General features: G+C 45.2%; 2 long non-coding RNA genes across 6 annotated transcripts; both read right to left on the bottom strand.

Moving 5' to 3' along the window:
• Nucleotides 1-1,196: 1,196 nt before the first annotated feature.
• On the bottom strand, nucleotides 1,197-5,685 carry LOC104914678. Of its 5 annotated transcripts, none has more exons than XR_004162109.1 (3): nucleotides 3,997-5,685; nucleotides 3,131-3,530; nucleotides 1,197-2,525 (listed from the first exon to the last, which is right to left on the bottom strand). It is a non-coding gene; the product is annotated as an uncharacterized LOC104914678 (long non-coding RNA). The 5 variants fall into 5 exon arrangements; XR_004162110.1 differs by having other exon boundaries at nucleotides 1,197-3,530; nucleotides 3,997-4,993; nucleotides 5,110-5,685; XR_004162108.1 differs by having other exon boundaries at nucleotides 1,197-3,283; nucleotides 3,424-3,530; nucleotides 3,997-5,674.
• Nucleotides 5,686-5,730: 45 nt separating this feature from the next.
• On the bottom strand, nucleotides 5,731-12,899 carry LOC109363716. Its single transcript, XR_002109518.2, has 5 exons — nucleotides 12,152-12,899; nucleotides 11,277-11,450; nucleotides 9,611-9,904; nucleotides 8,291-8,397; nucleotides 5,731-7,590 (listed from the first exon to the last, which is right to left on the bottom strand). It is a non-coding gene; the product is annotated as an uncharacterized LOC109363716 (long non-coding RNA).
• Nucleotides 12,900-12,905: the final 6 nt, after the last annotated feature.

Raw genomic sequence — 12,905 nt, 5'->3', positions numbered from 1 at the left:
CGCTGCCGCGCGCTGCTCGAAAGACCGCGTGGCCGCGCCCACTTCCCCCGGCTGAGGTCACCCGCGGTTATTGACCCCGCGCTGCAGCGACACGTGGTGACGATGAGGGATCGACACGCCGAGCGCACGCGGCCCATTCCCGGCTGCAGGGGAGGGGTGAGTCGGCCCCGAACAAAAGCAGAGAGGAAGGGAACACGATGGAAATGTCCGTACGTCTATTTCCTATCCGTGCTACGAGGGCTTTGCCCCAGCAAGCAGAGGAAGTGGTGCGATGATTGCTCACAGGAAACGGGCTCGTGGGCAGCGCTGCAGCTCCAAGCACCAGCAGCACCGTGCAGCCTGGCTGCAGCAGCCTGTGCTTCCTTGCGTGCCCCCTTTGCTTCTTTTATTTGTATAAAAGCAGTCAAATAGGGCTTCTGTTCTCAAGTTGGGAAGTTGCACAACAGCCAAGATAGTGTTTATCCTGATAGCCAAACAGCTGCATCCTCAAATGAGTAATTGCTGCTATCCTGCCAGCACAGACCAAGAATTCCCCAGCCTTGTTTTTCCTGCGTGTTCCTCTCCCCAGCGCCTCCACTTTCCAGACACATTCCTCGCTCCCTTGTGGTGTGCAGGCACGGGTCAGGTCCTGCCAGCAGCTCAGGAACACAGCTGGAGCAGCAGCAGGTGCAGAGGAGAGGACGGTGCTGAGAACATCGCAGCTGCAAAACAGCCACAGCACAGAACTGGGGCTGCCAAACCGGCCCCAGGAACCTCACAAGGCGAGCTCTGCAGATTCACAAACCCAGGAGCTGTTGCTCTTATGGCTGCCTGCCATCATCTCATGAAGAATCTCCACCCTGCCCCGGCTACCTCACCTGCTCCTGAATAGCTCGTCCATTTCCATATGGTGAATTAATTCTGGAGAGTGAGGATACAAACAACACTGAATAATAACAGATTGGATTGGAAGGGACCTTAAAGCCAAGCCAGTTCCAACCCTCCGCCTGGGCTGGGTGCCTCCCAGCAGCTGAGGCTGTGCAAAGCCCCATCCATGGCCTCGGGCACCTCCAGGGATGGGGCACCCACAGTTTTGGACAGCAGTGCTGGGACCTCTCCACCTTCCGAGTAATGAATTTCATCCTCACATCCAACCTCAGTATCCCCTCTTTCAGTTTAAAACCATTCCCTCTTCTCCTATCACTGTCTGCCCCTGTAAAAAAAAAATAATAATTGGTCTTCTTCCTGTTTATGAGCTCCCTTTAAGTACTGGAAGACTGCAATGCAGAGCTGTGGATAGATCTGTGAAGTTAGCATCCCACTAACCTTCTTACTCCAGTCGTGCCTTAATTGTTAATCAGTACCTGCTGTGCTGACAAAGGCCAGAGAATTCTTGGAGACCCAAAAAAAGATTCAGTGGCACAGCCCAAAGGTTAACTGATGTGGCAGAAGTAACCAGTTCTATTTTGGATAACGGCCTGAGGCAAATGACCTAGGGCAAGCTGCACTTTTTTTTCTGTTTGTGAGTGAGGTTGCAACACTGCAGAGGTAGATGCCGATGTGTCTGCAAAATTCAGAGCGAAGGGGACCATCAGCAAAGGAACACATGAGAGCATAGCGTGTGATCCTGAGCTGCTCTGGCTGCCTGCAGATCAGCTTCCACCACCTCCTAACAACGGACTGTTGCTATTGACAGGCCTAACCCTTTGCAAACAAAGATGGAGTGGCCAAGCTTGAACTCCTGGGGTGGCAAACGCACCACAGTGACTGCACCCTTTGTCAAGGATCACATTTGTGGGCTCTACATTTATGAACAATTAACTCAAGTGGAGTCCCAGGGTTCTCACTTTCCAAGGCAACAAAAGCAGGTTGGCTCAAGCACCTCCAGGTAATAGGTAATATTACCTCCAGTTAATAGAAACGCTGTACAGAAAAGCTCACATGGGCTGAGCTGCAGCTCTGACTGCTGGGCCAGGTGACACCAAAAGCTCTTTGCAAGCAACAGCTATTCAGATCACCAGCTTGAGCCTGATCTCTCTAAATTCTCATGCCATCAAAATTACAGCCGGTGTGAATTGTATGTGCTGACACGTTGGGGCAGGGAGGAAGCATGAAATGCATGTCTTAGTCTTGCACTTGTATCTACTGCCTGCACAGACACTTGCAGTCGCTGGGACTTGAAAGGGTTTTATTCCAGTTTCTCATCTGATGGCAGTCAGCTTAGCTCTGCAGAAGCCACATGCTACAGCATGTCTCCTGCCAAGAGCAACAGCCAAAGCAAAGCTGTGAATTTTATAGTAAAGGCCCAGATAGGTGAGCACAGTGCCTTGCTGCTTGCATCTGTAAAGCACGCCTAACAATTGAAGCAGGTTGTCTAAACGATCGATCCGTATCAGGGCATTAATGCAGATTTTCCGAATTAACGAAGCTGTCAAACCCTTCTATGGAGTTCTACTTTTAGGTTGACACAGATCTGAAGAATGGTCACATCTGCTGTCCTGACCAAAAAGGATCCCAAAGCAGCAGGGATTGATTGCAGGGATTTGCTAGGGGAGAACAGGAAGAGTTCTTGGTTACAGAGTCTGGCTATGGAACGAGCTCCAAGAAAACACCAGGCAAATCCAAAGTATTCAAGAAACACTAAAAAAGGGTTAAAAATCCACCACCACAGCACACCTTTCCCCTTTGAAGAAGCCTTTTCATTATTCTGTTGCTCTTAATAGTGACACAAGAAGAGATTGTGGGAGAGTTAAGCAGCCTCAAGTTGTGCTGATAGCGCAGGCCCAGCTGAGGTGCTGTGCAATGCCATCAAGGGCAGAGATGGGAGAGATGTAGGATAAGAGCCTTAATATGATCCAGGATAAATGCAGATCGGGCCCCTGCACTTCGTGCTTGTGCACGCCAAATCACCTGACTCCTGTTACAAAAACATTTCCTGTGACTTACAAAATTCACTCTACGTTTTGGAAAAAAAAGATAATAAATTCCATTTGCAAATTCTTTCCTATCTTAAGCAAAGAATCAGCTCTTAATACAGATGTGGACGCGCAGAGAAAGTGGAAATAAGTTCCTTGTTTAGGTAACTCATTCCCCATATGGAACAAGTCGTATCTGCCCACTTGTGTGACCCAGGGCAGTTTACATAACGCACCATTTTCATCACCCTTCCAGTTCAGCCCTGGCAGTGGATCTGTAAGTTATTCTGAGCTAGCAATCCTCCAATAAAGTTCACAGATTTCCAGCTCCAGAGTTACTGGTTGCAAGTGACTCAACCCAAGGCATGGTTGCATCTCAGGTCAATGACCTGAAAGATAACAGAAGGGTGGGGGGCAGCCAATGCACCATTTCATCAATTTCTACATGAAGGAGAATGAGTGCACTGAGAAAAAAGCACAGTAAATAAGTGGTCGCAAGGAAGGATGGGAGACAGAGGAGTTTGTTTACCACACAGGCATTTCTCAACTTCAGCAGCACGTCTTATCTTTCCCACCAAGGACTTGTCACATCTTTCTGGTCACATGAAAGTCTATAGCAAATAGGTGTAGGTATCTCTGGAGTAAAAAGAAAAACAACTCGCTAAAATCCCAAATTAAGGTCTAGATTCATGTCAGCTGCACAAATCAGTGTAGCCTTAGCAAAGCCACAGTCTTCAGCAGGACATAGCAGTTGATAAGGTGACCTTTAGCTGACTCAGTAAAGCCAGTTTACAATAACATGACCCTCCTACAGTTTGGCTCTCATAAATAAAATCGTAGGAAACAGTAGGTTTGTCCTGTCTGTCATAGGCACTTGTGTAGAACACAGTACATTACAAACACATTCATGAAGAGTGAAGGGGATTAGGATTAGAATTTCTTGTCTATATAGTCATTTAGTTTGATGCTAGCTATCACTTCCCTTTAAAGAAGTGATCTGTGTTCCCTGAACACTAAAGCTAAAAACCACGCTAGGATGTTATTTATACCCACAGGTGATTTCACTCTTTCAAAAGAATTTGATCCAAATTTAGATACATACAAAAGTTACACACAGAAGAGTAAAGTTGCTCCCAGCAGCTAAGAAAGAAAAACACAGCTGCATCTCAGGAACTTCAGTAGAGCATTACATCTTCCTTGCTACTGCAGGATAAAAACAGCAGGCTTGCTTTCCTGATTACCAAGTCAGTTGTTGCAATGCTGTCACAAGGTTTACCAGGCGTGCTTTGCCCAAAGTAGAACAAAGTCATGTCCTATCTGTCCTCAGGATTTAAACTGTGTTGTAACAAAAAAGAAAAAGAGGATGAGCATGTAATTACAGTAAGACACAGAACATGCACCCTCACTTAATTACAGCAGACCTGATATCAGCCTGTGTCCTTTAAGGCAACATAAGCAGTACATCTGCTGATAGTGAGCTGGCTATACTTGGACTGCAATGCAATACCTATGCCCTAATAATTCAATCTTAAATATTAATAATCCATAGGGCTACTTATTTTTGTGTATTTTTATGAGCAATCTCACTAGTAAAAAAAAATGCTTTGTCATAAATATATTTAACTTACCCATACAAACAACCCCAGACCTTTCTCTTTAATTGGTCCAAACTTCAACATTTTGTCACAGTTCAGGAGGGAAGAAGTGACCTGAAGCACTGAAAGTATTCTCAGGACAGGCAGATAGAAGGCAGCCGATCTGGATTTCAGAATAATTCAAACCCTACAGGTAGGTTATTCTACATCAAATGATAACATCTATTCAGTCCTTCCTACAGGATAGCCAGCAATGCCTACAAAGCTGCAGCAGTACAATTCCAAGCATTTTTTGTTGAAGAAAACTTCCCCTCAACAGCCAAATCCAACGGCTTAAAGAAATCATTCTATAGCACCTGGAATAGTTATCACCTCTTGTTGCCCCCACTTACCTTAGCTGCTGCAGTTTATGGCATAGGTCAGCCTCGCTTTGCTGCCTCTATGGGCTACAAAACCAAGCTTTGCATGGAGATGGACAAAGCAAAAAGCAGATGCACCTTTCTCCTGCACAGATGACAGATTTTGGCAGTAAGCTGGAGTGCAAAGATGAGGACAGGTGCACCAAAGTCCACTACAGCTTGTCTATCAAAGCCTTACAGACTCAGCTATACCTCACTTACCTACAACCAAGCTTGTGTGCTGCTATCCTTCTAGCAGACCATCAAGAGAAACCCAACCCAACATGTCCTTCCTACATACGTGTGAGCAGAGCCAGCCACCTAAACCAGCAGATCACAGCTTTTTAAGACCCAGAAGGACAAGGAGCAAAGAGCTCATCCCAAGCTGCTACCTCACAGCTGGTGGCTGTCAGCCCTGCAAATATTTGCTAAGTCATTTCAGACAATTGAAATGTCTTACGTAAGGTAAATAGCTTTCCTAAATTAGGGCACCCGATTTTCCCTGATACTAATTCTGGTCATTTCTCATTTGCACTTCTTTTAATACTCACCACCAAAATGCATGAGAAGGTGCTGCAAATTTAGAGCAGTAATCTTACCAACTGCATATCTATATCTGGAACTTTAGTGCAAAACACCCCAGTAGCTGGTTTGTTCTAAGGACTGATTTCACACAGCTGCAGACTGGGCAGCAGTCACACATACTGCTGTGTCAGAATAGAAATGGAGAAAATAACTCTACCTGTAAGGAAAGAAAAAGCTGATGAAAGTGTAACATCTTCAGCCAGAAGCTGTCTGTTATTAATATTAAGCTAGAAAAAAACAACGTAAAAAACAAATCCTTTTCTATTTTGCCAGCATAGCTGCCTTCACACAAGACCTTTTTAGAAGTGGTAGTAACAGCTTAGGGGTAGGGATTTTTCAGTTTTGTTTTGGGCATTTCTTTTCTGCAGTCCCAGCGAATGCTGCTGCACTGACTAAACAGTAACATAAACGAGATGCTCATTGACCTCACCCTCCAACAAAGCACCTCTCCTTAGTGGCTCCTCTATCCTTTGGGTGAGGAAGCTGTTGTTGACACACTCCAGGAACCACCTGGGTTTTTTATGACCTGCTTCCTGACTGTTCCTTTTAAAAGGCTTGTCTCTGCCCACTGCAGCACTCCAGCTGTGGGAGCCATCCCACCGTATCTGTGTGATCCCAACAGGGTTGTGGCCCTGCAACTGCACACCTATCTCTAACTCACCATGTTTATTTCCTGTATTAATACACACAGGCTTCAGAAATGTACCCCAGTGCATAGACTTTCTAGAAAGGGTTTGTGAGATTTCTTCTTTCCTTACATACACGTGTCTGAGGTGACTCCACTTAAGCCCTGCTTTGTTGATATTCTGTTTCATTCCTGCCATATCACCCCACTGACCCTGTCTGTCACTCCCTCCCAGGATTGCTGGTTTTTCTCTTCTAACCTGTCTGTAGTTGTATGGAAAAGTGAGAGAGTCATTTATACTCCTTGCAACAGAAAGGAATTTCCATGTTTTACAGAAGGGAATTTCCCTGCTAGAATCTTATGCCAGAACTATTCAGTCACTGGGAGTTTAATTACTTCAGTGTTGCCTCCATACAGAAGCTGTGTTGACACACTGTATTGATTCAGTTATATCAATATGACAGTCTTTGGGCACATCCAAGCTTTGGACCCATCCTCTCCCAGTTCCTGTGGGTTGAGGAGGCACCTCTCCATGCTGGGTGTGGCACACAGACCCATATCAGCCAAGGCAGCAGAACTGCTCTTTCCATGGCAGTACACAATGCCCGGGATTTCCAGCCAGACACAGCCAAACCAAGCAGGTAAAACTCCAGATAAATACTGAGTTCCTTAATTCTGCTGAAAGGAAATTTCTGGGGTCAGAGAACATTTGGATTTCTGCCCATGCTAAAAAATTAGTAACGGCTGGGGGAAGACACGAGGTTGAGACCAGCAACTTGCTCAGAGTACGGCTCAAATCCACTGGCCTTCTGGGCTCACTCAGACCAGCAGCCACCTCTCTAAGCAGAGCACAGTGCACACAGGTAACCAGGGATTGCATGCTGCCTCCAGCCTTACAGCGCTGTGCATTTTGCTGCAAACGGTTGTGAAACTTGCTGCCACTCAGTGGAAATTCATAAAGGGCAAAGGGAAGGGCTGGATGTCCTTTCTTTCTCTCATCTTTAGGCTCACCTGTTTTCTCCCAGTTTAGATAAGGCTGAAAGGAAAGCAGCAGTGCTGTGATGAGCTTGCATGACAGGACTGTGCTGTAATATTAGAAGAAGTGCAGCCCTGAATTCACTTTCTTTCTGAAGAAACACGTAGGCAGTGTGTTGGCACACAACGATGTGCATTCTGGTGCCATTGGGAAATTCCAGGATGGCGTCGGAAAATCAACTCTTAACAGATTTGTTTTTTTAAGTCCAGCCAAAAGCACAGAAGAGAGCCTTTATTTGACCAGCAGCAAATTGAGAAATTGATGATGCAGAAGACAACACACCCGGGGCTATGATTTGAGCAGGCACTCACTCAGCAGAATCAGCACGCAGCACTGCTCCAGACGTGGCAGCTCTGTGCAGGAAAGGCCGTAGTTCCACTTTGCTGTCAGTCACTTGAAGGGGTTTCCCCAGGATATCTGCATGGAGATTTACTCTGTTCTCAAGCTGAGCAGCCACCTGCCCACAAAAATAGAACTCGTTCCATTTGCATCACAAGTTAAAATCACTGATAAGTTAAATTTTTCACTGATGTTATATACATATATACATACTAAAAAAACTGATTAGCTTGGACAATCTTCTTAGCTTGCATTGGATGATGCTATCTATGCTTTGGTAAAACAGATAGATGGAGCCACCAGTTCAGGCTCCTCATATTTCACATCAGGTGTGCAGAGATTACTCAGCAATAAAATCTGACACTGATGGGTGAACTTGACACAGACAGCTTTCTGATAGTGAAGGGCTGCGTGGGTTTGATGTCTGATGGGTAATGACAAGGATTCTCCCCATTAGAACTGGCTGAACACGAGCAAACAATTTTTTTTCTTTTTTTTTTCTTTTTAAGAAAAAAAGAAGATTTTGTTGTTGTTGTTGTTCTTGATCTCCTGAGAAAGTTTTCATTTTCTCAGTAAAACAAGGCAATAATTTCATTTGTATTTCATTATCAGCTACCAAAACTGTATTTTTCACAGATAAGGAAGGATCACATGAAATTTGCATGGCTTTTATTGTCATAAAAAGACTATTTTCGGTCAGAATTTCCTTTCAGTCAAACTAATTCAAACAGTCCCTTTGTGCAGTGATTATGAGACAGGGTTTAACTGTGTTCCAGCTGCCCTCCTGTGGGTAGAAGATAACTGCAGCAAACGTGTACCTCACCACCAGGCCTTGTTTCTTCTCTTTCTTCACCCACAGCTTTCTTACAACAAGGCTCATTCAGCAGATCCACCTTGGTACTGTCCAGTTTGAAAGGGATGAGATCTGGCATATGCAACAGGAGCAAGAAAGAAGGGAAAATTAATTCCAGGGACCAGCTCGACACAACAAATGACAGACAGGTCCTAATTAAAAATAGCAACCCTATGATTATTATCCAGCCTCCCAGAATGGAGCTGGCTAACTTCCAGAAGGTTGTGTGCTAGGCATTATTAAGCATTTTAGGCTACTGCTGGGAGGATGAGACAGAGAACCTCTGCTTTGGATTTCATAGAATAATTGACACTTCTGAAAGCATAAGAACATAACAAAATGTTCTACACGTGTCTTGCAGAGGTGCAGATTCCACACAAGACATAAAACAGAAGAGAAACCTGCTCTAAAAGCTGAAGTGATAACAGATCTGCAGCAACACATTGCAGGCAGAACTGAGCTGGGAAGGACTGCAGGTGCCTCTTAAGGATTTCGTTAAGCTCTTAATAAATTTGAGCAGTGATCCAAAGTAAACATAATGCAATTCAATATGACCAAATGCAAAGTACCCTGCTTAAGCAGGAATAAGCAACTATGTTACTGCAGGAAGAGAAACAACTACCTACATCTACCTAGCATCTCTGTAGGACAGACCTAGATTTTTCTTAGCAAAAGATGCAGAAAGCAAGAGAACTGGGGAGAAGAGAGAGAGCAATCCTCAAACACATCAGGTGCTATAAAGAAAAAGATGGCTCCCATTTCCCATATGAGCAGAACAACAGGGAGGAACTTACTGCAACAAGTGAGAATTAGACTGGAAATGGGGAGGGGGGACATTGCCCAGCTTGCACACTGACTAAGGAGAGGCTGGGACATCGTTGGTTAAGATGCAAGACTTTAAGAGAAGGTAAGAGTGAAACCTGTCAGGTGAAACGTAGGTAAAGGTGCTCCTGCTTTTTGTTGATTTATAAGTGTATCAGATGATTTCTCACAAACTGGACATTTTCTATTTTACTGTTTATTAATCAATGACACCTTCATGTAAAAGTTTCCTTTTAAATAACCTTGCTTTAAGGACTACAGTTCTTTGAAAGAAAAGTGAATTATTTTTCTTTTAACTTCTGAATATTGCAACCAGGATGCCTTTGAGGCTCACACACACAACACTGTCCTGTGAATTTTCCAACCTACTGAAAACTAACTTCAACCCTGTGATCAGATGCAAACCCAAAAGCCTTCCACATTCCTGCAACATTCAACCTCTCTGATTTATATTCTCACTCACTTTCAATCTCTTTCTCCCCTTTTTCCAGTAACGCTGTTCCTGATATGTTAGGTAACAACACCAATAATCCTGTGGGTTTGGAGCTGGCTGTGTTATTGGAGTCTCCATGGGTACAAATTCCACGCACTTCCTTGGCTGAGGCTCTGACATACTTTTCAGAAAACGTTACAGAAAAAATCATCATGAAACCCTTTCTTCCATGTCAGTGTGATGCTTCTCCTTGCTCCTGTTAACATGTCTGATGGAGATTTTTCTCAGCCATTGAGAAGAGCATGCAGAGATTTCACTGTGTTTCTCCGAGAGAAAAAGAAAAAGAAAGCAAAACTCAGAAGTTTTCTGTCATATTTTATAAATATGCTGTTTTCCTTGGCAGCACCTGCTTTCAAAAACTGTTCAAAGACTGAGCATGTATCAGTTTTCATTATGCAGGGCTTACTGCTGGAACTAAAATAAATGGGATAGGAAGCAGGGAGCAGAGTTCTTCCCTCTCTATTCCAAAGCTCTTATAAGCTCGGGTCTGTGCTGCACTCCTTGGTGATTTTAACCTTGAGAGAAGGATGCAGAACTGGGTGAGCAGGGCGTGACAGCTCTGAAGCAGGCAGGTTAACACACACTCCTGCTCTACTTGCCTGCAGTAAGAGGCAGGACATATCCCTGCTCCAGTTATACTTCTGTTAATAATTTCTTACTTAGGAGTAAAACTGCACCAAAACTTAAGCACAAAGCCAGGATCAGGGTCATCACCATCATCACCATGATCTTTTTGTTGCAAAAATAAACCTTTTAGAATATAAACTTGTCACCTATTACTAATGCAAGGTGACAATGATTAAAAGTTTCACATTACTAGCAATGTGTTACTTTCACCATCTCTTTCTTAGGGACAGACACAAAACAGTGTGCACGTAATGACAGGAAACAAGAGAATTTGTTTCTTCTTTGCAGAACGTCTGGCACAAGATGGGCCAGCAGGAGCTGGGGTACTTGCTGCTAGTCCATATTCATTTCCAAGGGAATTGCTTTAACTACCTGGAAAGGTTTGTACACACTGATTTGTTTTTATAGGAATCTGTATCCAGGCTACCATCACCACCCAGCAGAGGAAGAACGTGAGGTGCAGTACCAAACGTTCTTTTTCTTTCCCAGTATGACAGAATAAAGCTCACAGTCATGGGCACATTTCAGTCTGCATGCATTCAGGACACCTGCTGCTGTGGCAGAGGCAAGGACTTCATGTCAAGACTTAAAAATGTATGCCTGAGGCTACAAATACCCTCTTAGTAGAGCAAACTCAGGTCTCTCCTGGTCATTTTCCTCTTCTGGGGAGGGATTTCAAAGAAACAGCACCTGATGAGTTCTGCTGAATTGTTTCCAGGAGGGCACAGAGGATATGCTTGCAAACATCTATTAGCATACGTGTAGAGGAGACATTCATTTACAGGCACAAACAAGAGTAACAAGGTTGCTGCACCTTTTGCAATTCTCATCCAGGGACCATAGGTTTTGTGTCTGTCACTGCCAATAACATAAAAATACTAGTTACATCTTCCAACCACGGACAGACACTGATGTGGTACACGGTTTTCTCCAGTATAGTATACTAAAGCCCAGCAATGCCAATCACGTGCAAATGGCTATCTGAGCGGTGACAGGACAGCAAATTTACCTGCTCAAGGCGGGCACTGCGAGCTGTTCTCAGTTATTGCAGCCAGTAGATGGCTCCTCAGTACACTCTTTAGCTCCGTGCTCAGCAGAGACTTCCAACTATGCAGCAGCTCAGCCCGAGCCAAGCGTTCTGTAGACTGCTCCATAGCTGGTTCTTTAAAACTTGTGACAAACACTGCATCAAGAAACATTTGTTGTTAAATAGATAACTTGGTGTGGCGTGACAAATTATGCTGTTCCTAGCCTTATCCAACACATCCCCCAGGTCTAACTTCAAGCACTCCAATCATATTATTCCACCCACAAAAGAAATGCAGCCCTTTCTGGGGTGAGAAATGGAAGCTGTGCAACTGCATGGCGCGATGCTGCACAACAATTTGCTTTTATTTCTAAAGAATTTGCATTAAAACAGGATTCCTGCTCCCTGTCTGCATCAGCTGCCTGTATTCCACTCCAATCCATAATCCTCTGTTTGTTATTTGTGACTTCACAATTGGTCGCTATGGGAACGATTTTGATGTCATGGAGAATTATTAGTTCAGGTAGGGAGAAATCAGCAGCAGAAGCAAACGAACTCTTAGGAAACAAAGGACCTGTTTACATGCAAATGTTGCTGTGCGGAAGGGCGAGGGAACAGAAATGCAGCTAATTCAAGGAGTCTGCTTCCAGCTTTTTGCCAGTTACCCACAAGCCAATAGGAACTTTTCAATATTTAACATAGGGGAAAAAAAAAAATAGTAATAACAGAGCTTGCTGGATCACCAGTTTGTGTGATGCATCCACAGTATAAACCACAGGTTCACCTTGTGCCATGCCAAGGGTAGATGACAGTGTGTGCTTTGGGGGAGAATGGGGATGCCCCTCCTCACCACTTACTTTCCCATGGTCCCCACTGCAGGGCTGGTGCTGCTGTCTTTACATGGCAGAGATGGGTCTGTGCTCTCCCTGCACCCGTCATCCTGCTCCACCAGGCAGCCCCTCAGTCACCTCAGTGCCAACCTCATCCCAGTCACCTCATCTTGTCCCCATCACCACAGTGTCCCAATTCTTACCCCACTGCCTCAGCCCCAGTTCACCCCCAATCACCTCATCTCGCCATTACCTCAGTGCCACTTTGTCCCTTCACTACACCAGCATTTCACCCCAGTGGTCCATAACCACCTCAGTGCACATCTTGTTTGCCAGCTCAGCTCTGCATTGTCCCCACCACCTCATTTATCCCAGCTCAGCCCCATGTTGTCATCATTACCTCAACCCCATCTCACCCCCGTCACCTCAGCCCCACACAGCCCCTGTCCCCACTCCTTCACCCCCAGTCCATCCCCCCTCACCTCAGCCCCACACTGCCCTCGCTCTCTCAGCTCCATCTTGTCACCTCAATCTCCCCACTCAGTTCATCCCCATATCAGTCCCTCTACCTCAGCTCCATCACCTCAGTCTCATCACTTTATCGTCCTCTTTCACTCTCATTACCCACAATCACCTTAACACCCATCCTGGCCTCACCACGTCTCCCCCCATCTTGTCCCCATCACCCCGGCCCCACATCGCGCCCTTTTCCCGCCCGCCTCACAGCGCCTCTCACTCACTCACTCACTCTCTCCACCTCCCTCCCCCTCACCCTCCCGCC

The sequence above is a fragment of the Meleagris gallopavo genome, chromosome 30, assembly GCF_000146605.3.
Source record: "Meleagris gallopavo isolate NT-WF06-2002-E0010 breed Aviagen turkey brand Nicholas breeding stock chromosome 30, Turkey_5.1, whole genome shotgun sequence".
NCBI classification, from domain to species: domain Eukaryota; kingdom Metazoa; phylum Chordata; class Aves; order Galliformes; family Phasianidae; genus Meleagris; species Meleagris gallopavo.
The sequence above is the reverse complement of the archived record's forward strand: the minus strand, read 5'-3'. Positions and strand labels throughout refer to the sequence as shown.